Below are 24,585 nucleotides of genomic sequence, written 5' to 3'. Positions count from 1 at the left end.
AGACAGCGGGTTATTATAAAATGGTTAGTGTGGACAATTGATTGATAATAACAATTCATGTTTATTAAGTGCTTACTATCTGATGGACATGAAGCAAGCATGTTACTTCATAACCTCATTTTATCTTTCCAACTACCCTATGAGGAAGTTCTCAGGCTTATGCCCCATACATGGAGAGACCCAGGCTTAGATTAAGCAATTTGTCCAAAATCACACAATTGAATAGCCAAGCTAGGACCAGCACCAGGTCTGCTACCCAAACCCAGGATACCCATCTCTCTTTTGTAGCATTACCAGTTGCTTTCGAGGGGACCCAGACAACTGTGGGGTCTAGGAGTTGATCAAGGGTTTTGCTCAGAATATGGGCAGGTTGGGAATTAGAGAGTTGGGAGGAAGACAGATATGTCAGATGAGCGCACTGGTCTGAGAACCAGCCTGGAGACAAGGCATGCATGACAGGTCAGGAGCCGTGAGCTGGGCTGGAGAGATCCACTCTGAGAGTTCCCTGGGGCCCGAGTGTGCATGGGAGGCCTCGTGGAAGAATCCTGTTCCTTAAAATAGGCCCCTGCTACTTAGTCCCAGCCCCAGTGCCTTTGGGACCTTGCAGGCAATTGTCTTCTAGGAAGACCCCATCTGTTTCCAAAGTTAGAAATGTGGGGCCTCTGGGGAGAGACTCGATTAGGAAAACCAAGCAACATGGCCAGTTGTGGCCAGCACTTTGCTCCTCTGACAGCAGGAAGGGCTCCTCACCAGGGCCACTAAGGGGAAAGAGCTAGGTTCAGTTAGCAGGAGGCCTGTGGAAGCAGCCAGAAAAGGGAGCAGATAGGGAAGAGGGGAGGAGAGGGAGCTGGCAGGGGAGGAGGGGGTGGGGAGAGTGGGAGCTGTATCTGCTTGGTAAACATTAAAGTTCCAATTCACTAGTTAAAGATTGGCTTTTGTGCCCTCACTCTGGCAACCCGAGAATACAAAGCAAACCAACATACTCCTCTGTCTGTCCCCCACCCGCAGCCCTGAGTTCAGCCTGGTAGACACACAACATCACTGCCATCACACCTCCAGACGCAGGTCCCTGCAACTAGGACCAGTCATTTCTATGGAAATTCCGTGTGACCTTCTTTGAATGTACCAGGAAAGATGTTAAAAAGGAAAATTAAAAAATAAAACAAAACAACCCTAATTGGATTTCTAGCCACCACCCTCTTCCCCCTACCCACAGGCTCTGGATGCCTTCTCTGTCTGACCCGCTTCCTTGCTTTCCTTTGCCCAAGTCCCATCTTATCTTACATTCTTTCTCTCTCTCTTTTCTCTTTATGACGGTTTCATCCTCATTTCTCTCCCTTCTGGTCATTTTTCTTTTCCTCTTTTCCCTTTCGTTTTCCACCTTTTCTTCATTTACATTTCTCACTTGCCTCTCCAGGCTCTCCCCTCTCCTCCTCTCTCCCTCATACCCTTCCACTCTCCTTCACTCTCCCTTGCTTTCCCTCTGGCCACCCTACCTCCACCTTGACACCCTCAGAGACTCTGGTGGGACCTGCACCAGGTTTCCTGGGGCTTCCTTATTGAGGACCATCTCCCTGCTGACAACTGTGCTATGGAAGGATCCATCCAATTTTATGTACAACTGTAAAGATGAATGATAAGTAGAAAGGATGCAGGCAAGAACAAGATGAATAAATTATAAAGGGCAAATGATGACAAGCCAGGGGTCCCCAGAGACAGTGATATGATAACAGAAACTAAAGACGAATTTATGATGGATGTAGTTAGCATGTACGGAGGCTGTTAATTCTTCAGGGTAGTTTTACAACTTTTAGTGATTGGTGCAATCAAAGCGTTTCATTTGAGAGATATGATGTATTTCCACTTGTCTGTCCTCTGGGCCCAGTGTTGGCATTTGTCTCTATACGATGAGCCTGGGTCCCATCAGCACGTGCATCTTCTCCCCCAGCCCCTGCCACCTTTGTGTGTCTCTGCTCCCAGTGGTGGGGTCACGAGCCAGATGCCTGCACACCTCTAGCTCCCTGGTTCTGCTGTCCTTCTTACTGAGTGTATTAGCTTGGGGGCTGCTTTAACAAACTACCCAAACTGGGGAGCTCATACAATAGGAATTTATTGTCTTATGGTTCTGGGGCTAGAAGTCCAAGATCAAGGTGTTGGCAAGGTTGATTCCAGCTGAGGGCTGTGAGGAAGAATCTGTTCTAGGCCTCTCTCCTCATTTCTGGGAGCTTTAGGTACTCCCTGGCTTGTAGATAGTGTTCTTCTGTGGTGTCACATCATCTTCCCTGTATGCACATCTGTGTCCATAAGACACCAGTAATTTGACCTCATCTTAAACTTGATTACTTCTGCAAATAACCTACTTCAAATAAGGTTACATTAATGGGTACTGAGTGGGGGTTAAGACTTCATCGTATTTTGGGGGAGAACATAGTTCAACCTATAACACTGAGAAGTGGGCAACCCTATGGCTCTTCCATAGAGGAGGAAAAATCTTCAAAAGTGTTTGAGTCATTGTGTGTTGTGAGGGGTGGGGGCAGTCCCACCAGTCCTTGTCCCACATCTTGCTTTGGCCTCGATTTTTTCTTTCTCTTGGGGGGAAATTAATGATATCTCTTCATTCGTTCCCCATGTTTCCTAAAAAGAACTATTCGTCTGTCCTTTTAGAGCATTGGCTCCTAACTGAGGGCAATTTTACTCCTCAGAGGGCATTTGACTTTGTCTGGAGACTCTACTGGCATCTAGTAGGTAGGGGCCAGGAAGCTACTAAACATCCTACAGTGCACAGGACAGCCCCATAACAAAGAATTGTTTGGCACCAAATGTCAATAGTTCCAAGGGACCACTAGGGACCCTAGGCTCTGTGTGAAGGCTAGGAGTGGTTGGAAAACACACAGTGAGGCCTTGAGACAGAGCTTTCCTCTCTCTCTCTCTCTCTCTCTCTCTCTCAAGACTTATATATTTATTTGAGAGAAAGAGAGAGCAGGAGGACAGGCAGAGGGAGAGGGCAAGAATCTCAGGTAGACTCCCCACTGAGCCCAAAGAGGGGCTTGATCTCATGACCCTGAGATCATGACCTCAGCCAAAATCAAGCATCAGATGCTTAACCACCTGAGCCAGCCAGGCACCCCAAGCTTTCCTCTCTCTTGTTCACTGGTTCTCCTCACTTAGGAGACAAGCCCAAGGGTCCTCAGGGTGTCAGAGGTAGGAGGGTTTGTTAAGGTGCACACTCTCTGATGGTGAAAGCATAGAGGGAGTAATGGGCAGCAGCAGAGGACAAAGCTTACCTCCAGACATTAAAGACAATTTCTGATGTGGCTGTATATATACACTCACATATCTGCAGGTCACACTCGGCTCTATGGCTGACAGTGTCACCAGTGGTCTATGGTCATAGAATCTGTGATCCGAGTGAAAGGAGTTGGAGCTTCACTTGTGACAGAGCAGGGACCAGAAACCAGGCATCTGCAGCTCACCCACGTGTGGGGTTTCTCCAGCTCCTCCCTTTGCAGGATCCCCATCCTGCCAGGAAACAGGTCTGAGAGACTGTGCCACAGACAAAGGGCTGGAGCTGCGAGGACATCATGCAGAAGGGAACACCAGAGTTCCCAGGCGGAAGTCAGAAATGCTTTAAACCCAGAAAGCAAGCACCAGATTGGCATGGGAGCTTTTGTGGCACCCTCTGCTCTTGCCTCTCCTCTTCCACACCGCACCTTGGCCCCAGTCCACCACCCTTGCATCTATCCACACCCTTCACTCCTCTTCTCATAGAGGCATCTCAAAGTCATCCTCCGCACCCAGGCCTTTGCCCCCTCTAGAGTACCCACACTGCCCTCTGGGGGAAGATGTCCCCATGTTTTTGGCAAGTGACTCTTAACCCCCGTATGGAATCATTCGCAAATGGTGGGCTGCCTGCCGTGTCCCAGCAAAGATGGACAACCCTGGGTGAGGATGGGGGAAGGCCGTGTGGTTCCTTATTCTTCCATTAGTCATGAAAATACTTGTAAAGAGAAAAGGGCTGAAATTCAGGGGGCTGAGGTCTCTCAGGGTCCCAGTTTATTATGGTTCCTATGTGTTTTGATCAAAGGCATTTGCAGTGTTTTCAACTAGACCACCAGGGGGCACCAGGCAAGTGGCTTCCTCCCCTGGTGGCTGAGTGGGCACAAAATAAGTGAGCCTGGTGTCCCCAACTCTTGTTCAGCACAGAAAAGGCAAAACGGTGCCAAACGCTCCGGTCCACCCACTTACAGCACTTACAGCCTGTAGTGACAACACCAACCAGCGGGGATGACTTTGGGACATGCCACCTGAACTTTCTGGACCTCTTTCTTAATTCTATAATGACAGTCTTATGTGTAAGGCCTTTATAGGCTGTGGATTGCTATAACCCAAGTATTATTATGAATGACAAAGCCATGATGTGAGTGTGAATGACCTCAGGGTCCGTTGCTATGGTAAAATCTGGTGACTCCTAATTCATACATGAAATAGTCACCGGATAATAAAATTATAAAATGGTCAAATGTGCAATTTGAACCATATGTCCTGTTATATTTCAGAAGAGCAACATGGGGCACCTGGGTGGCTCAGTCGGCTAAGCATCTGCCTTCGGCTCAGGTCATGATCTAAGGGCCCTGGGGTTAATAATCAGGCTCCCTGCTCAGCTCAGTGGGGAGTCTGCTTCTCCCTTTCCTTCTCCCTCTGCCCCCACCCCCCTTGTGCTCTCTCTCTCTCTCTCATAGGTAAATAAAATCTTATAAAATCTCCTTAGAGGGGAGAAGAATCCAGGTGTGTGTGAGGGAGAGGAAATCGGAAGGGTAGTAAGAAGGGAAGGCTCGGGGGAGCCAGGAGTCTGAATTTTCCTTCCGAGTTAGGGATAAGAAGGGGGAGAATGTGGTTGGAGAAAGGGTGAGGCCTTCCTCGCACTGCTGCTCTCAGAACCTCCAGCCTGTAGAGCCCACAGGCCCCAGTCAATCTGGACAGATGAATCGCCTGACATCCTGCTCACCCTAGACATGGCTTCAGGCCCAGCAATCCCCAGGTCCCCTCCTCCCTGGAAAAGCCCACCTCCTGTTGCTCACCCACCAGAGTCCTTCCCTGGCTTCAAGACTTAGCATTAATCCCCCAACTTCTCCTAGCAAGCTCTCCCAAGCTGCTCCAAGCCACATTGGTCTCCCCTGTGTCTGAGCAGAGTCAACAGCCCTGGAGTCTACACCCTGTCTAGAGTGTGTACCTGGGACCAGTATACCAGCATTATCAGTGTGCTTGTTAGAGAAGTAATCTTGAGCCCCACCTCAAACTGAGTCATGTCACTCAGACTGCACCCCACCGCATCTTAACAAGATCTCTAGAAGATTCATGTGCACAAAAATGTGATGGCCGCTGCCCTCACTTCAGGCTCTGAAAGATAATGCCTTATTTTGAATGCTCTCTGAAGTAGACTCTAGACAAGCATTTGAGTGCAAGTGGTTTCTTTAGATAGTGACCCCAGGAAACATGAATAGAAAGTGAGGAAGTATGATAGGAAGGAAACAAGTCACTAAAGGGTGTGTTATTAGGCAGACTAGCTGCCATTGGGAATGGCACTTAATCCCACTGGGAACTCCAGCCCCAGGGTGAGTCGTACTCCCCAGGGTCCACCCGAGGGGTGAGGGAACTGGGGTATTTATGCCCAGTTCCCACCAGTCTTTGGCTGAGAATGTGGGCAAGGGATCGTTGACCCCCCAGCTCTCCTGGCTTGCCATGTGGGTGGGCAGAGTGGGTGCCACCGCCCAAGAAAGCCCTCCATCAACAGGTGCTGGTGCTGGCGGTTGGAAGTTAGGCCGCTGTCACTGCAGTGAAGAGAGCAAGGGGCTGTAGGCAGGACACTGCCTGCATTTGCCACAGACCCGCTCTGGCTCCTGACTCCATACTCCTGAATAGGAGGGAAGATAATAGAAGCCTGTCTCCCCAGCCATGATGACAACTACCGTTTGTTGAGTGCTCGCTGGGTGCCAGACACATCGCAGGTATTATCTCGTTGATTTGTCAAGACAGCATTGCACAGGGGCTCTCGAGTAAGCATTGCTAGCCCTCTGTTAAGGAAGAGGACGTTGAAGTAAAAGGGCTTCCTTGGGCTTATGTGGCCAGGAAGAGGTCTGGCTCCAGGGCCTGGACTCCTTCCACTGAATCCTGTGGTACCAACTATGTGGGAAACCAGGGCTTCACAAGGGCAGGAATAGTGTTGTCTTCCTTAGTCCCCATCCCCTAAAGCCCACAAGAGATTCTGGCATCAGTGCTAGAGCCCCCGGGCCCCAGGGGCCATGTGATGGAGAGCAGGGCCCCCCAGGGCCCTATAGGTGTCACTACATAGTTTATCTGCCTTTAGATGGGAAAGCATTGCCTTTTCGTGAAAAGTCATGTCAGATCCCAGCTTCAGCTCTGCCGGGATCCTTACACTGTGCCCTTAAGAAACCCCTTAATCTCCTTGAACCTCACTTGCCGTGACTACCCTGTCAGTTAGAAACACATTTGATTTCTGTGGCTTCAACAAATGGAGTTTGGGTTTTTCACATTTCATAGAGTGATTTGGCATTTCACCCGTGTCAGAGGCTCTTCCCTCATGGTTATACAATGGCTGCCACAGCTCCATGCATCGCATCCACAATCAAGCAGAGTTAGTCCAGCTGCATCTATCCCTTTCATTAGAAATGCAAAGGGTTTCCCAGAGGCCCCTCCTCAGCAGTCTTCCGTGTACGTCTCATTGGTCAGAACTGTGTCTCGTGGTCATCCCAGCTGCTGCTAGGCAGGCTTAGGGAAGGGGATTTCATATCTTCCATGAAAAAAAAAAACCCATACTTTAGTTCATGAAGGAGAAGTGGGGACGGATCATGGGTAGGAGCCAGCAGAGTCTGCCCCACCACCCTCACAGGGATGGGTGCGGGGTACAGAAGAGCAAGCTGGGCCAGAGTAGCAGCGCCACCCCCCACACATGCAGGGTTTGCTTGTATGAGGAGGCTGAGTCAGAAAGAGGAGTTTCGCAGTGTGTTCCAGAGATGCTTCTTCAACATGGCTCTGCTAACTCAGCATGTTTATTCAACTACTGACATGGTTTCTAATTCCATGGGATTCTAAGTGGGGGAATGAAGATTTCAGCCCCTTATTTTTATTGTATGTGTTTTCCTTGAACTTGTCTCTGTGTCTCTGGGTGTGGCTTAAAGAATATTGAAGAATCAGAGGCCACTGTGCCTGCAGACAGCTGTCCCCCATCACAGGCATGCCGTGAGCATCCCCCCTGCCCTCACCCCTTTGTCTGCTGCAGCAGTGGATGCATACCATCTAAAAGTGGCCCACCCAGCTTCCAGAGCCAGCAACAATGGTGACAACTTTATTTTTCAGAAACCAAAGCGGAGCACCTCTGGCCTGTTGTAAAGGGGTGTGGAGTGAGGCCTGAGTGCTCAGGGCAAAGCCTGCCTGAGAAATGAGAATGTACCTTCCTGATCAGCTTCAGCCCCACTCGACTGAGCTGGGAAGGGAAAGGACCCCAGAGATGGCCCAGGGCTGGCCTGTGCTTCCCTTGTGGCCTCTGCCAGCAGCTTGAGGAAGGCCCACCAAACCCTCCCCAATCCTCACTGGCAGGAACTGTCCCAAAAAGTAGTGAGCACCTGGCCACAGAAGTGTTCAAGCAGAGTCTGAGTTCCCTGGGGTGGAAGAGGGCAATGCAGGCAGTTCCTCCCTGGGATCAGACCACTTCTAGGTGAGCCAGGATCCCATGATTTTATCCTTGATTTCCTGTTTCTCTGTCATACAGCGCCCCATACCTGTCCTAGTCTGCAGCCCCGGCCAAACCCCGCTGTCCTGCCTGCATGCCCCAGCCTCAATCCAGGAGGATGTCCTCAGGATGACTCTGGTCTCCCCAGCCCTCCCTTCTCTGAAGGCCCTCGGGATTTAGAGCCCACCTTGCCACTGAGCAGGTTCACACCCCCATTTCAGCCAACCCAGCTCCACCACTCTGAACTGTGTGACCTTGGGAAAATCATTTCACTTCTCTGTGCTTCATTTCAACCCTGGGATGCCAGTAGTGCCTTTATCCTGGGGCAATGTCCACACAGCACGAGATGCTGCTTGCAAAGTCCCGAGTGCCCTGCATACACCTAGGGAATGTGTGATGGTCTCTCCACAGCTATGGCTACCCTTGCGGACACTCCAGAGGGCGAGTCTCCCTGCTTGGCCTCTTCTGGTCCATGCCCACCCCTGTCGGCCCTGGTCTGATGAACCACTGGCCCATGATGCCCAGCAGCAAGCACCTCAGCTGTGTGGCTTAGCACAGGGCTGGCCACGTGGGGAGACCGACAAAACCCAATGAATGGAAGCCAAGTGTGAGAGTGGCGGGAACATCCCAGGAGCTGGCTGTTCCTCTCCTTGCCAAGGCCTGGCTGTGCCTGAAGAGTGATTCAGGACCACTACTTTGTGCCCCCGGGAGAGGTGAAGGCTAAGATGTCCTAGCGGATCACACACCCACACGTGAGACCTCCTGTACTCCCATCACCACTCCCCGTTCATGGAGCCACCCTCCCCACACACACCCTGGAAAAAGGACAGCACCCCTGGAAGCTGGGCAAGGGGAGCCCAGAAGATTTAAAACCCTAAGAAAAATAAAATAAAATAAAATAAAATAAAATAAAATAAAATAAAATAAAACCCAAAGCAGTAAGAGCAGAAGCAGATTCATGCCCTGATACCCACGTGGTTTCCCATGGTCCAGGAGGCCCTTCAAGACAGGGCGACCCAGGGATCTGACATGAATATGCATTTGGCCTCTCCCAGCAGCCCTGACAGCTGGCATCCGACAGCCGGGACTGCTGACGGCCTGAGAGAAGGTTTTTAATTCAATTCGTAAGTGTTTCCTGAGCACCCACCAGGAGCATGGCCCTGTGCTGGGTGCTGCTTGGCAGGCGGACACAAGGAGAGGCAGAGGACCCTGCTGCCCCATGGGGCTTTCCCTCCTGTGGAGGAGAAAAGATGTACATGCCAAGCAATTAGAGGACAACAGATTGTGACTTTGGAGTGAAATTTAGAGCTCTGTGTCATCTGGGAGCCCCACAAGGCAGTGTTGACTGGGTGCCTCCCGTGAGCCCACTCTGGGCCCTGGGGACACTGCCTTGGGAGGGGTGGGCAGGATGTGGGCACCTGGAAATGAGCTGGAGGCAGCATTCCCCTGAGGTGAGAGCACATCCAACAGGGGAAGGGAAGGAGCAAGACTGTGCCATGACTGTACTGCTGGAGCTCGGGGTGCTCAGAAAGAGGGGGCGCCAAAAGTCTGAGGAGATTTGGGGCCTGAGTGCAAAAGGCCTGGAATGTCCCACAGAGCAACTTTGTCTCTTTTCTTTGAGTATCTGAGAGCCATTAAAGCAGGAGAGTGAGAGCTTCACCATGATGGGTGGCGTGGTCTGGAGGGAGAGGGCCCATGTCTGTGCGGTGAGAGGCCTGAAGCGGGAAGGGGGCATCAGGAATGGAGCTTGGGACAGTAGAGAGCCTTCTAGGGCCTTCCTTTGTGGAGCAGCCTCAGTGGGCCAGGCCAGCACACCTGAGGCACTAGCTGTCAGAGGCTACTCACTGGCTGCTGAGAAGGCCTGCTGGAAAAGGGCTTCTGGGAAACTTGGCTCCCTCTAGGACGCTGAAGCTGGTGAGGGGGACTTGGCATTTTGTCCCCCACCCACCCCCACCACTGCTTATGGGATGGTTCCTACCTGCAGAAGAGTTCTGGAGAGGTTCCTAAACTACCTAAATGTGCCTCAAAGTTTCTGAGATATTCAGATTTGTAATAAATGCAAAGAAAGAGATTCAACACCTTACACACACACACACACACACACACACATATGCCACACGCACACACAGACGTGAAGTCGGGGAGCAGCCTGGGAATCCATATGTTGCAAATGCTCCCCGGGGTGGTTTCAGTGCTCCTGCAGCTCCTGGAACCCTGGGCGCTCCCACTCTCTGTCCAGCACCGCCAGGAAGCCTTGATTCTTGCTCTCGGGCTAGCCGACTTCCTTCCATGAATGGGACTGACTGACTCTTCTCTGCCATTCTGTTTCCTCCCAAGGGCCAGAGAAGCTCGGAAATTAGAGGGTGCCTTAGCATCACCTGCTCCATGCCCCCATTCTGCAAGGGAGACACAGAAGCCCAAAGAGGGCACAGAGCCTGTGAAGGTTTGTGGACATGGGGCACGCTGCTGAGATGCCACATCTGGGTCCTTTCTCACTTGTAACACAGCCTTTATCTCAAAGAGGCCCAGTAGCTGAGAAATCTAGTAAATCCACCTTACTTCAGAAGAGCTGGGGAGGACACCATTTCCATTAGCATCCATATTATGGGGTGTGCTCAGCGCCGTTTTATTACTTTTGAGTAGACAATCCAACAGCGCTTCCAAGTGAATGTCCTGCCAAGCCTGCTTTAATGAACAGATACAAAGCATGTGTAATTTGCACAGTGATGGTGTGACAGGGAGTACCAGGAAGCCACTTGCAAACGCTGCCGTTCTCCTAGGTAGATGACATATTCCTGCAGACAATGGTGTTGACTGCACTATTTATTTGCTGATCAAAATTTTTTGCACCATAGATTTTGCAAAGACTGAGTTCTTTCCCTTATCTGATGTAGAGAGTTCAAAATTTTCAAAGACTGAGACCAACTCAAGTGGTAAACACCTTGCGGGTGGAAGGAACTTGCAGCTGGGTCGTAGCCCCTCCTGGAGGCCTCTCTGGATGGAGTGAACCCACATTCCCTAAATTACCCCCAGGGTTCCCCTGGGGATTGTGCTGCATTACGAGGTGGCACAGTAGGGCAGCTCCCACTGACGCCCCTCGTGCCTTTCAGAACTCATGGAGCTTTGTGTTGTCCTGTGTGCTTCAGCTAGCACCCTGCCTGAGGCTTCTTCAGACACTTCCAGCCACTGTTAGATCGGGGGGCAAGAGCCCAGTCTGTCACCCATCACTCCATGGAGGCAAACTGACTCTCTGGCGGCCACGTGAGCCCTCCCTGCCTCCTGCCCACAGGTCCGGGAAGACAGTATGTGCCATCTTCCTCTATTCTTATTAAACGATTTATCTGGGGGAACTTAATATTTTCTTTTAGGATAAACTGAGCTAATACGATGTGCTTGTTTTAATTTGTGAGGTTAACTGATCTAATTATCTGTGGCGTTCAGTTAAATCCTTGTGCCTGGGCCGGCTGCAGGTGCGGGCTTTGAATCCTGCCAACAGGAAATCTCTCAAAACGAGCTGATCTAACGCAGCGGGTCTGCTGGTATGAGGGATTTTCTAATAATGCATGAATTTATTAACAGCTAAAGATAAATAGAGGATGTATTTACATTAAACAAATTCACAAGGAACTGTCTGCTGCTTCCTTGCCCCCCTTCCATCGAATGCATCCCCCAACTCCCATTTACTTGTCTGCACTATCCAGGTTGAGTCCAGGGCAACCCTGAGGGGCCCCCAAGACTAAAGGTGGATACCCCTGCCTGGTGACACTGAGCAGAGGGAAGCTGACCTGGCAGGGATCAAAGATCTGAAGTTTCAGTTGACTCCAAACAAAGGAGCCAGGGGTGCCACCTAGGTCCCTAAAAGCTGATGCAGGCTTGGGAGGCAAACAGGTGCCTTCCCCTTGGCTGGGAAGATGGTCCTAGAAAGCTGTGTTTGGGGCTGAGAGATACACATCCCCTGGGGTTTGGGGGTGGGTAGTGTATCCAGGGAGGATGACAAGGAAAGGAGAAAGAGTGCCTTCCACCTGAAGCTAGTTGAAAGGCCGGCGACACCCAGCCGGATGCAGGGCAGCCTTGGCAGATGCGAAGTGTAGCCAGATTGGGGTGGCAGGAGGAGAACCTTGGGAAGCAGGAAGAGAGGCTGACGGGAGCCACCCCACACAGGATGCGTCATGAGGGGCTCCTGGCTTCCCAGTCCCACGCTCCGCTGACCCAGTTGCAGCTGCCCCATTCCCCGTCTGGGGCTCCAGAAACCTCTCCATGCTGGGCCCGGGATACTAGCCCCGTCCAAGGGAGCGGGATTCAAACTGCAGGAGCTCCACATTGCTTAAAAATGCCGCTTGCCTGTATTGTTTGAAAACACGGCTTTGGGATCCGGCCAGGCAGCCGCAGCCGCATTGGAAATGCATTTCCCATTACCTGAGGCCCAGACGCCCTGACAGCCCGAGTCACTCAGCGCTGACCTGTTTTCAGCCAGCATCCAGCTCTGCCTCTTCCACGTGAATGATCCCCGATGGAGTCGCACTTGCAAAGGCACGTGTAGAACAAGCACACGTGTGCAGAACGTACATGTGCCCGCAGATGCAGATACACGCCCACACTTCACACTCAGACACGCACACACGCCAGGGTTCACGGCATGTGTGTGCACAAAGCTATGTACACACACCAGAGGAAGGCACACATGGAAACCCACACGGGGAAACGTGCACACACAGGTGTCCGTGCACGCAGCCATGCATGGGCACACAGATGTACGTGTGCACGCACGCTCTTCCTCGGGCTCTCTTGGCGCTGGAAGGGAATGCAGCTCTACAGGGACAGCTGAAGATAAACTCTTGATTTCTGATTTTCAGAGCAGTTTGGACAAGGTCCTCTGAAATGCATTAAAATGCTAATCACAGCATCTGTCTGAACCCTGGCAGCTGTGTGACTTGGGGGAAATCGAAACAGAATGGATTCAGAAGCCTGGAACTCCTCCTTGACTCTCCTTGCCTCGCCCTCTCCCTGGTCTCCCCCGCCCCTTCCCTGCCTGCCCACCAGGGCCCCCGGCTCCAGCCTGGCCGCAGTGGCCAGGACGCTGCCAGACCGATGATCCCAGAGCCGTGGCTCCCCGGTGCTAACAAGCAGAGCTGCTGCCCACCTGGCTCTGCCCAAAGTCCCCCCAGTAGAGCTATTCCTGGTCGGGTGAGATGGCCCCTCACCACCACCAGGGTCTGGCCGCTTCTCCTGCCCCCCAGGGGAGCGCAGAGAAGGTGTCTGTAACTATCAAAGGTGGATGCTAAGTGCGTGCTCTGATGAACCCACATGAAGAGGGCTCTGAGGGCAGAATTTCAGGCACCACAGCAGGCAAGCCCTGGAGAAGCTTTCTGACCACCCCCGATGATACCAGATGTGGACAAGGGAATGGGGGGGGGGGCGGATTCATGCATCCACACTCCGGGTGAGCAACCCTCTCTGACTCTTCACCACTGCCAGGTGACATCCAGGCCCTTATCCAGCCTTCTCGGACTGTTAGCCTTGCCCAGCTCCTTTCTATTACCATTCCGCTTGCCACTGGGATCCAGGACCCCTCCGACACTCCTGAGGTACCCCCCTCTCCCTTGCGGCTTCACACTCCATGATCTGTTCTGTTGCTTACCTTTGCCTGGTCTTCTCCTGTATCCCAGGCTCTTTGCCAGGCAAATCCTTGGTCAGCGTTCCCAGTTCAACCTAGACATCACCTTCTCCAGGAAGCCTTCCCAGTCTGGATGAGGCTGGATGAGAGGCTTTCTGAATTCTCAGAAATCCCTGTGTCTACCTCTGTTTCCCAAGTTTAAACATGATCTCTTGGCCAGTCCCTCCCCCAGACTGCGTGCTCTGGAGGGCAGGAGCTGGGTTTTACTCATCCCCTATACTTTAGTGTTGGCACAAGGACTGGCCTAAGTTCTCAATGGCCAATGAGAGCACTGGAACATGTGAGCGGGTATGTCCCTAAGTCCTTAGGACCAGAACCACGTCGTGGGACCCTTCAGGGGTCATCTGGAAAGACTTGACCCTCATTGCTGGGCCCTGGAATGGGCTCTGGTCAGGCCTCATGCCCGGCTCTATGTGCCCACCCCCCTTTCCTCCGCCCCTCCCCACCCAGATCGATGCTCCCAGCATACCATGGTTCCATTTTTCCTCTTAAGCATCAAACTGTCATTTCACTAAACACCATCTGGAGACTCCTGGCTTCAGCCCCTTGCTTCTTCCAAACTCTTATTAATGTGACGGGTGTTTATTCCTTCTTCCTCCTCTTCCACTTCCTCCAGAACATCTCAGCTCTGCAGCCTGCAGACATTCATCTTATCTTTGGGGAGCTCAGCTCTGCTGGGGAGGGCCGCCGTCTCAGGCTTGGCTTTAAGCAGCTGACAGTGATAAAGAGCAGACAGAGAGCAAGAGCGAGCTGTGAGGGCCCCTCCTGGAGCTTACTCCCAGCCAGCCTGGGAAGGGGGGATGGCAGAGAGATCACTGGGGAAGGAGCCTGGTGTAACTTGGTCTACGGTGGTTTTGACTCTGGTACGCTGATCTTTCCAGAATTCTGGGACCTTCATAATATCCTGGTGCTACCAAACAAAGCCCAGATTCCTAACCCCAGCTCTTGACGGTCTGTATCCTCCTGCCCTTCCCAGCATCTGCGTCTCCCCCAGCCCCTGGGTGCCCCTCTCTGCTGCCAGAACACAGTGCTCACCCTTCTGTCCAAGCCTGTGCCATTTTGTGGCTCTTGTCTGAATGCACGCTACCCCCCTCCCCCCAATTTCTGCATGTCCTCCAAGGAGGAGCTCACGCCTTCCCTCTCCATGCAGCCCTCCCTGACTACCCTACCCACACCAACAACCTTCCATGGCTCTTGCTGAAAGGGACACAGTATTTCACCTCGTGATCTCACCCACATTGTACTCATGTGTCATATCTCCCAAAACAGACACAAGACTCCCCCAATGGTGCTGACAGCACCCAGCCCAGGCCTGGGCACACAGGAGTACACAGTCAGTCCCTGCTGTCTTAAAGCCAAGGGGATGAGCAGCAGTGACCCCACTGAGACGAGCACCAGTTCCTCGGGGGTGCCTGGCTGGCACCGGGGTGCCCGCAGTAGGAGCCCTCCCCCAGTGCCCACATGGAGGCCCGCCTATTCCGGTCCCTCACTGTGGCCCAGGCTGGCACTCAGAGGCCAGCTCGTTTTCCCTGGTAGAGCATTAAGCTAATGCGTGTTGTGTCTCATTAGTGGCGTTCTGTTTGTGCCAGGGCCAGGCAGTTTGATGGGTACTTGATTGGATATTCTGTTTATTTATGGCAGGAAAAGCATTCTTTATTGAGGACTGGGCAGCACATTTCTGTCCCTATGGCACTAAGATCCTCTGGCAATCATGCAATTATAAATTAAGACTAAATAAATAATATATAATAAGCAATAAAGACTGCATGCCTCCATGTAAAGAGCTCTCCTCAGGCAGGCGTCAGCATCTCCCTACAGCTGGGCCTAGAGACCCAGCAGAACCCCAGCCTGAGAGACACTGGCCATCCCAGGCTCCTGGCTGGGTTCATTACCAATGTGAGCATTAACGTCCTCGGTCATAACACCTGAGTGGAAAGCATACCTGCATTGACAGAAAACTTTTGCCTTTCTGCTGCCATTAATCCTCACAAAACCTTGAGGAAGGGAGGGCAGGTATTATTGTGTCTAGTTGATAGATGAGGAAACTAGGTGAGGCCCATGGAGGTTGGGGCCCCTGCCCAGGACCGCAGGGAAAGGCAGCCATGCCTTGAACCCCATTGTCCTGCCCTGTGTCCCCTAATCTTTCATAGGCTGGTCAGCATGGAGGCAGGAGGTGGAAAATCTTCCAAGGACACGAGGTTGGTGCTACCATCCTTTTAAGGGTAAACTCAGAGGATGAGTGGAGAGAGTAAAAATCCACAGCCCGCCTCAGAGTCTCCCCGCTTTCCCCCCACTCATCATCACGCCTGAGCCACATGCAGTCCGCCCTCCTGTCTTGGAGATGAGTCAGTGAGAGATTGCTACACATAACCAGCTTACTGGTGGGCCTGGGGAGGCAGCGATGGGAAAGGCAGAGGGAGAAGGTCAAGGCCTGGGTTCTGGGAATTAGCCATGGCTGAGGACAGGGAATGCCCATGAATCCAGAGAGGGAAGTGCAAGGCCTCTGCTGTGTATGGTCAGAAATGGAAGGGCGCACAGCGGGGCCTAGACCGAGTGGCTAGGGGATCATAGGGGACAGGGCTTGCCTATATCCTGAAGGACCTGGGAGGGTCGAAGGAGAGTTCTTGGGGACCTTTGTACACACCGGAAATGCATGCCAAGCAGGTGGTTATCCCGAAGTGTATCAGAGGACATCAGGCCAGGGCCCTCCTCTGGTCAGGTCGCTGGTGTGGAATGGGGCTGAGCAGGCTGGGGTTCGAAGTCTGGAGATGACACCGCACCCTTGGCTCGGTGTCACTCAGCCAGGCCAAGCTGCAGAGGGGGCTTGATACACCGCATCAGTGAGACACGTCCCCTCCAGGGGCTGCTGGGATCAGGAAGTGCCAGGAGCTCTGAAATTCACAATGGGCTGTGATTCTTAGCCAGCCCAGTGGCAAACCACACCAGCACACCTCCACACCCAGAACACCAGGCCAGCCAGAGCGCCCCTGCTCGCTCCAGGCAGAGTCCTGAGTTGCAAGTAGACAATGCTCATCCATCTCCCCCAAGGCAATTGTCTCTCCCTGAGACCCAGCCAGGGGCCTGGAAAGGTCATCCTGAGGGTACCCTGTAGCCAGAAGAGCTCTGAGAGTGATGGGCTGGGCCTCCAAGCACTGTCTGAGAGAGCCTGGGGCTGCAGGCCTGTGGGCACCAGAAAGACTGCGCTCAGGCAAGTTGTGGCTTTTGCTGTGCAGATGCAACCTGTGTTGCATTCAACACTCCCCCCTGCCTCCTCCCGGCTTTGCCTCCACTCCTCCCCTGCTCTTCCTCTTCTTCATCCTCGCAAAAACTAATTGTCTCTCTCACCAGCCTGCGCCCGGTGCTTTCGAGAGGTTTATGCATGAAACTAATTATGCACCGCTAATTTGGAAGCTAGCAGCTTTCCCGTTAACGTTCATTTGATTTGGGTTGTTCTGCTGAGTGGCATTTCTGTAAATACGCCATGGGGCTGGGGCCTATTGGGGAGGTAACCTGAGTTTGGGGTCAAGAGGAGGGGCCTGGGGACCCCAGGGGTGCCCAGGTGTGATGTACTCCAGGTGAAGGAGAGGACAGGAGGTGCCATTACCATAAACCAGGGGAGGCCTCATTAGCGACCCTGGATGGCCCAGTGGGGAGGGACGGAGGGAGGAATCTGACTATAAAATGCGCACTCTGCTGGGGTGGGGGCAGAATGGAGAACTGCCCACGGAGGTGAAAAAGTACTAGGTTGCCAGGAGTGCTCAGTGGGCCTGGGCACCGTGCAGGGCAGGAACTGGGACCCGCGTGGGTCTGGAGAGGTACCCTGGGAAACGAGAGAGGTCATTGCCCTCAGAAGTTCAGTCCCAGGAAGGATCTCAAGCCCCAATGAGTGATCCCACTTTGGTCCTGGAGGGCTGCTGTCTGAGGTCAAGGAGGGGAAGGGTGGGCCAGGCGCGGAGGAAGGACAGCTCCCTTCTTGACCTGCCATGGCCAGGCTGGCGTCATGGGTCTGTGCCTGCTCAGAAGGCCCCTGCACTTGAAATTCTTAGTTTTTGACAAGGGGCTTTGCATTTTCAGTTAGCACCTACCAGTTATGTGAACGGTCCTGGCCAAACCACTGAGTCTCACATGGACCCTGTACTCATCAAGGATGTTCTCTGGGGACTTCTGTGTATTCACTGTGCTTCCTGGAAAAGGAGCTCCCTGAGGACAAGCACTGGGTCTTCTCAAGTTGTTCCCAGAGTGCAAGCGAGGCTCCATGAAATGCTCTGCAAAGAAACTCAAGCACTGGACAGGGTGCTTATGCCCTGCGCACCCGGGCCGTGAGAGATAAGTCACGCTGGGCCATCTATTCATGAGCACTGCCTTTCTGTCTTTTCCTCAATGGCCCGGGGAGCACCTCCCCGCAATACATTCCTGTCTCACAGCAAATGTGGGAGCCCCACCTCCTACCTCAACATAGAAGCGAGGATGTCAGCACCTGCCACAGCGTTGGCGCGTGGACGCTGACAGCCTCAGTGTCGACTGCAATCTCTGGTGGCCAGAAGCCCGCACGCCTGGCAGCTTGGAAATCTCAGGGCAAGTCCACAGGGGAGGGATTAGCAGGGAAGTCAGATGATGCCTGCAGGGCCTGAGAATGGCCAGACAGACAGGAAGGCCTCAGGAGAGCTCAGAGGAGGGTGGGGTGAGAAGTGGCACCTGGGCCAGCAGTGAGAACCCCAGCTTTCTGCCTGGAGACTGCCTTCTGGGAGGCCATTGGACACCCCAGGAGATCAGCGACCTACCCACACTTCTCCTTCCCCTCTCCCCCTGCCTGAGACCTCTAGACAATGCCAGAGAAGACGCTTTGGGCTGGAGGCGCCATGTGGAGATCACTTCCCACCTGTGCTGGGCTCTGGGGTGGGGGCTCCAGGGAATCAAATGCTTGCGGGAAGCATGTGGCGCATCACGGGCCCTGCTCTGTCGCCTGCTCACTGCAGACCAAACGTGCATCCCTGAGTCTCCGGGCCACACTTCTGTCTCCGGTGGAATGAATTTAGTCCTCCCAGGAGCCTGTTCAGCAGTACCATTGTGACTGCCCCTCTCATTTACCTTGTGGAATGGAATGGAATCCTGCCTTGTCCCGAGTGTTCTCACACATAGTCAGACATACCCAGGTTCTAACTCCAGCCCGGCCACACCAGCCATGTGGCCTCAGAGCTAATCTCTTAACGGGCCTGCCCCTTTCTCCTTTCCAGCAAGAGGCACACAGGGAAGCCTTCCTTGGTGCGGCTGCCAAGAAGAAGTGGTGATGGCAGCCACTCCTGAGTAGGAGCTATTCCTGTGACTCGGTGACCACCCTGACGTGTTCTGGTGAAGTGGCTGCCTGAGATGCTGCTCTGCCTCTCACCTGCACAGAACTCACCCTCATCCTTGACGGCAAACATCAAGCCCTGCCTCCTCCAGGGGGCCCCCAATGGATGAAGTCCTATAGGACTCAACAGTGAATCAGCCTCCATGCCTGTGAGCTAACTAGCTGCTTCTGTGGGGTGGCTCTTGTCTTACAAGCCACTTCTCAGCCCGCATCTCCTCCCCTGAGTCTCACACTCCCGGCACACAGTAGACAGCCCGGGAGGAGCTGTTGAATGGAAAGCACATACCTTGTGCATTTCATTCTTGGTCTTCCATGCATAGAATGAATTGTGTTATATGGCATTTGTTGCTGGCTTTTCCTTCGCCCTGTTGGGATCTGAGTGTCATTTTCTAGCAGGCTTGTTCCATCCCCACAGCCAACCTTGGGAGACCCGCCTCCCACGTTGAAGCAACATGCACAAGCATTCCTTGATGTTGACTCAAGGTTCTGTCACTTTTCAAGGCGGTCTGAGAGGCAGGCCTTGTGCTGAGCCATATTGACCAGATGTCTGTGGTAACCAATGCTGAGTAATGGTTCAAATGGTAACCAGCATTAGCAAATAGTTCCTGTGATAATTGCAGCCTAATTTGTGTGTGTGCACATGAATTAGCATGCATCTGTATGCCATTAGCACTCTGAATTATCTCCTGAGCAGCAATGCTTGCCTCAGGCCCTGTGGACAAAGCCAACTGTGAGACGTATCTAGAACTCAATTTCTTCTAAGAACAAAGGAGAGAAAACAATGTTAAGGATGGGAAAGAGTTTGCCTCAAGGCTGCTCCATGACTCCCTCTGTCCCCTGAATCTCAGGCCATCCCAAGGCAGAGAAAGTCAGGAGGTCCAGACCTCATCACTCTTGGTCACTGGCCTAGACCAGGGCCTCAGCTCGGATCTCCCTGGGGCTCCTGGGAAGGAAAGAGGGCAATTCAGGAGCCCTTCACTCAGCATGAGTGCTGGATTCCTAGTTGGGCTGTAGAGAGGAGCATGTTCCATTTTAAATGTGTCCAGAGAGTAATTTGAAGTGAGTGATCACCTCCTGACTTGAGTTTTCATATCACAGACTTCCAGAGAGCAGAAACTCTTGGTGTTAAGATCTCTGCATGGGCCCAGTCATGTTCTGACATGGCCAGCCTTGGGCAGTAGTGATACTTCAGAAAATTCCTGAAGAAGCACCCATGGCTTCTGGGTTGATTCCTTCTACTCCACCCCTCTTGACCGATATTGCCTATCCATTTAAAATTTGAATTACTAGTTTTTTATAAGAAGTACCTGGAATCATGCCACTTTAAACCCTGTTTTCCAAGGATGTGTGTATTTAGAAGACTGTATCCCCACAAAGAAAAACAAACACAACTACTCAGCCCAGCACAGGGTTCCTAGGTTGGTGTCATGTTAAAGACCAAACGTGTCCAAAGGTGACCAGGTTTAATTTGGCGTGCCAGCTATACCTAAGGACAGCCTTGTATAACCAGTGCCAAGACCCCAACCAGTTCTGATGGGGTACCAAGGCCCGTAAGGCAGATCAGATGAAAATAGTCATGGGTCTTTCTAGACTCTGAGTCCAAGGTCACATCCACTCCTCCACTGACCTGGGCACAGAGGAGGGCTCACAGTTCCGGCCAGGACATTGTGTCCATGAATTCTGTAAATACCTGTGGATATGGAACTATTAAATGTGCATGCTAAGGACAGGAGTATACTGAAGGACATAAGATCTCACTGAGCCAAAGGTGAAGAGCACCCAGGTATCTGACTGGAAGTTCAAGAGCTCTGAGTGATGACAGTGGGGGAGGGAGTTATTTAGACTGTTGGTGCTAGGAAGGAAAGACTCAGAGCATCTTGAGCCCATGTCATCGGGACACATGGGGACTAGAGGGAGTGATGTGGAGCTTGAATTCAGCAACCATCTTGGAGAGAATCCCAAATCTATAAGTATAAGAAAACACTTCAAAATCCAATGATATGGGGACATGTCCTTAAAAATTGACCACAAGGCAGATAATCTAGTCATGAGAAGTAGATCAGAAAATGTCCCGGGGCCCTAACGTCCCGGGGCCCTAACGTTGATTGTGCACCCTGCAAGCCATGACAGACTTGCAAATAGCCCCAGGTTTTCCAACCAAGAGGAGTTTTGCAAGCCGTGAAGGTTCTGCAAGCAGAGCCAAACTCTACAGACAGCAGTAAGCTTTGTGGATACTGATGAGTTCAGCCTACAAAGCCAGCATCTGCTAAAGATGGTAGATTCTACAAATAGTACCTGGATCTAAAGCTAGTGAAGAACTCTGCAAACAAGTACTGACTCTGCAAACAATAGGCTCCACAGACTGCTATAGGCTCTGCAAACTTTGATGAATTTGCAAGAAATACCAGGATCTGCAAACCCCAAGAAACTTGACAAGTGGCAGCAAGCTTTGCAGAGAGTGATGAGCTCTGTGTGCAATGCCGGGTTCTGCTAACAATGGACTCTATGAACAGCAACAGGCTCTAAAGCAGGTGACGAGCCCTTCCAGAAATGGCTGACTCTGCAAGCAGCAATAGGCTCTGCAAATGTCAATCGGCAGGGATGAGCTCTGGAAGTAATAACAGAGGTGCTGCAGACTGCATCAAGATCTTCTATGCCTTGGACTCTGAAAATATGAGGCTGAAGAAAGCTCTATTCATGCCGGCTCTATTCTGCTCGTACCTATTCATGAGCACCCCTTCCATGTAGGCCCATGGGTGATGACAAGGTCCTCTCTTCAGCAACACTTGGATGGGATGGCCAGTCTCCTCCAGGCAGTCTCCTCTAGCGGTACATCCTGTTTAGGGCAAAGGAAACTCCTGGGGGCGGGAGTTCTAGTGTGCACTTTGAGTTCCAGTGGGAGGTGGTGCCAGGGGCGGGTGTGGAGATAGCCAAAACAGGTGCTTAGACATTCATACTCATGAGGAAGAAGCTGGACCCTAAGAGAAGGAAAGACACCTAGGGCTGCTCTGCCCTAGGTTGGAGCCTCGGCACTGGTTGTACAAGGCTGTCCTTAGCTCTAACAGCCTCAGCCACCCACATGGAAGGTGGCCACTCCCACCCTGTGACCTCAGCCATCACTGGGAAGGACTCTTGACCAAAATAATCCTGCCGCCAAGCCTATCTCTGATGCCTGAAATCCTACCATTAGAGCTTACACCATTTGAGTCAAAGCCTGACCCTCGTTAAAATGAAATCACCACCCACCCACCCACTTTCCCAACACCCTCAGCCTGCCACCTCGGTGTGAGTCAGCTCATCATGTCCTCTCCCTGGTGATAGACATCCAAGAGCAGTGTCTGAAGGTGTGTGGGAGCCGGCTCACGCCTGGATCCTGAGAGCATCGGATATTATGTCAGTGAAGGCTGGGGCAGGAGTGGGCAGGGATGGAAGCAAGAAGACAACATGTAGGTCAGGCTTGAAAGTGAAAGGGTCAAGGTGCACCATCCTGCCAGGCCAGAGGGTCCTGGGAAAGGTGGGATCAGAAGATGGAATGGCCTTCCAGGCATCTCTCAGGTCAGTGGGCACCGAGTAGGAGAGAGGAGGGGGAGCGGGAGCTGGGGATGGTCTTCTGGCTGCAGGATGTGAGGTCTGCTCCCAGGCTGAGCTCCCAGACCTTGTCAATAGCAGGAAGCCTTGCTTGGTTAATTAATGAGTTATTCAGGCTGACCTTTGATCTCTGGAGCAAATCAAGGGCTTTGTGTAGCTCCTATTAACTCCCTGGATTTGCTTAGCAGCTGCCTAGGAGGTGGGCTGATGGAAACTTCCTCTCCCTCTCCTCTCCAAGCTCGGCACACTCCCAGAGGCCTATGAAGTGCTCAGTCCTGAGTTTCAGGGTCTCAGAGTCCCAGAGAGAGCTGACTTGAGTGTCCTAGAGAGAGCTTTCAAAGGGGAGACCCCTCAGAGAAGGAGAAAGTTCTGGTGCATTCGGCAATGGCCCAGGATGCATGTAGCAATGGTGCAGGATGGCCCAGGATGTACCATCAGCCACAGAGGCAGGACCAAGCAGACCATGGAGGTGATAAAAGTCACACGGAACCAGCTTCTTAACCTGCAAAGAAAATCAGAGACCGTCGGAGACCCTCTTACTCCTCCAGGAAACAGCCTGGCTTCTGCAAGCACCCAGCGATAGAAGCAGCCCCCTCCCACTCACACCACACCTTGAGGATGGGGTCAGGTCTCAGAAGCTCCTTCCAGAGAGATCCCACCCCAGGGAGGCATGCTTCGGGAAGGGTCTGGAAAGGGGAGGTCTGTGGGCCAGCCTCATGATGCAGGCCTCTGAGGGTGGGATACTGTTGTATCCAAGTATGAGGAAGGGGACAGAGAAGTGGGATGAAGCCCCAAGCATAGAGTCCTGGGGCTAGGAGAGCTTCCTAAGACTCTGTCTCAGGCCATGCCCCTCACCTGGTGGAAGTAACTGCCAAACTGGCCACCGAGAGAATGCATGTAGTCCCTGCCTCCCATGGGCGTGACTGGTTCATCAGGAGTGAGCCCCATAGTGAGCATCCACAGGAGGACACAGTCTTGGTTCCGCTCTTCACAGAGGTGCGTCACTTGATCTCCCAGGGCTCAGTTTCCCCAGCTGTAAATGGAGGCTAAGAAGACCCACCCTGCCTTTGACCTGAGAGAACCCGATCAGAAGATGGCATCAAAAGCCCTCTGGGCAAGATGTAGCCTTGTAGGTAAGGGAGTCAAGTTCATCAAGGAGCTGGCCCTGAGCCCTTTGAGGGAGTCCCTTAGGGACCGCATGCTGTCAAAGGGCAGGCTGGACAGGGCAAGACAAGGCGGGCCACTAACCAGGGCCTGCGCAGAAAGAGACAGAGCCTCACCCACATCCTCAGTCCATCCAGGGAGGGCAGAGCTGCAGGCTGGTGAAAGCAAGCCTATCCCCCCAACAAACCAGCCCACAGGGCCCACCCCCACGGAAGCCCGCTGTGAGTCCTCACCAAGCCCTGGGATGGAAGGTGGGTTTCCATATGTGGAGATGGAAGGGAAGGGAAAGGCTGGGGTAGCTGTGTTGGAGGAGGAGGAGGAGTAGAAGCAGGGACAGTTTGATCCAGGCGGGAGAAGCCTAGGGCAGTTGGGCAGCCAGAGGGGAAAGGTTGGCACACCTGGGAGCCTCCTGCCACAGGTGCCCAATGGTGGTTCTAGACAGTCAGAGGCCTTCAGAATGAGAGCAGAAGCCTCGGGACCCAGCATCAGCCACAAGGATTTACTTGTCCTGATTCACAGCACTAGAGACACGAGAGAGCGAACGAGCCCTCAGGGAGCTTCCAGTCTGGCAGGGGAGACAGACCAAAAAAAGGAAGCCCTAAGGGCCTCAGGAGGAGAAGCTTCCCAGCCCCGAGGGAGTGAGGTGGCCTTCCCTGGCTCTGAGTTTGTGATCAGCCATGCTCGGAAAGAGACGCCACGCCGTGCCGTGAGCCTGGCTGTGACTTGAGCTCTCAACTACACCGACCGCATCCAGTCTGGGTTCTGTGGGATTGGGGCAGAAGCATGCTGGGCTCTGGTTCCCCAATTGCTATTCCTGAAAGGGAGGGGTCCTCAGGCTTTGGGGAGCCCCCAGGTGAGTTCCTTCCCTCCAGGAGAGCAGCACGGAGGTGGCCCAGGTGTGGCCTCTGCTCTGGGCTGTGCTTGCCCCGGATGAGGAGACGCTGGGAGTGCAGAGCAAGCAGGCGTGTGTGAGAACTGAGGAGGAGGATGTGGAAGGTGGAGGAGGGGAGGCAGAAAAATCGGTAGAGAAATTTTTAAGAGGGGAGGGGTCTCACTTGCAAG

The 24,585-nt window shown here is 52.8% G+C and overlaps 1 protein-coding gene and 1 long non-coding RNA gene across 55 annotated transcripts in view; one reads left to right on the top strand and one right to left on the bottom strand.

Moving 5' to 3' along the window:
• Positions 1–24,585, top strand: part of CELF4 (CUGBP Elav-like family member 4) — a 296,711-nt gene that overhangs the window by 81,098 nt on the left and 191,028 nt on the right. The window lies entirely within an intron of this gene.
• On the bottom strand, positions 10,413–18,506 carry LOC140635153 (uncharacterized). Of its 5 annotated transcripts, XR_012032477.1 has the most exons (7): positions 18,301–18,506; positions 17,871–18,048; positions 17,507–17,686; positions 16,066–16,312; positions 13,891–14,133; positions 13,386–13,500; positions 10,413–12,620 (listed from the first exon to the last, which is right to left on the bottom strand). It is a non-coding gene; the product is annotated as an uncharacterized lncRNA (long non-coding RNA). The 5 variants fall into 5 exon arrangements; XR_012032476.1 differs by having other exon boundaries at positions 10,413–13,500; XR_012032479.1 differs by lacking the exon at positions 13,386–13,500.

This window comes from Canis lupus, chromosome 6, assembly GCF_048164855.1.
Source record: "Canis lupus baileyi chromosome 6, mCanLup2.hap1, whole genome shotgun sequence".
In the NCBI taxonomy this organism is placed as follows: domain Eukaryota; kingdom Metazoa; phylum Chordata; class Mammalia; order Carnivora; family Canidae; genus Canis; species Canis lupus.
Note: the sequence above shows the minus strand (reverse complement) of the source record. Positions and strands in the feature narration are given on the sequence as shown.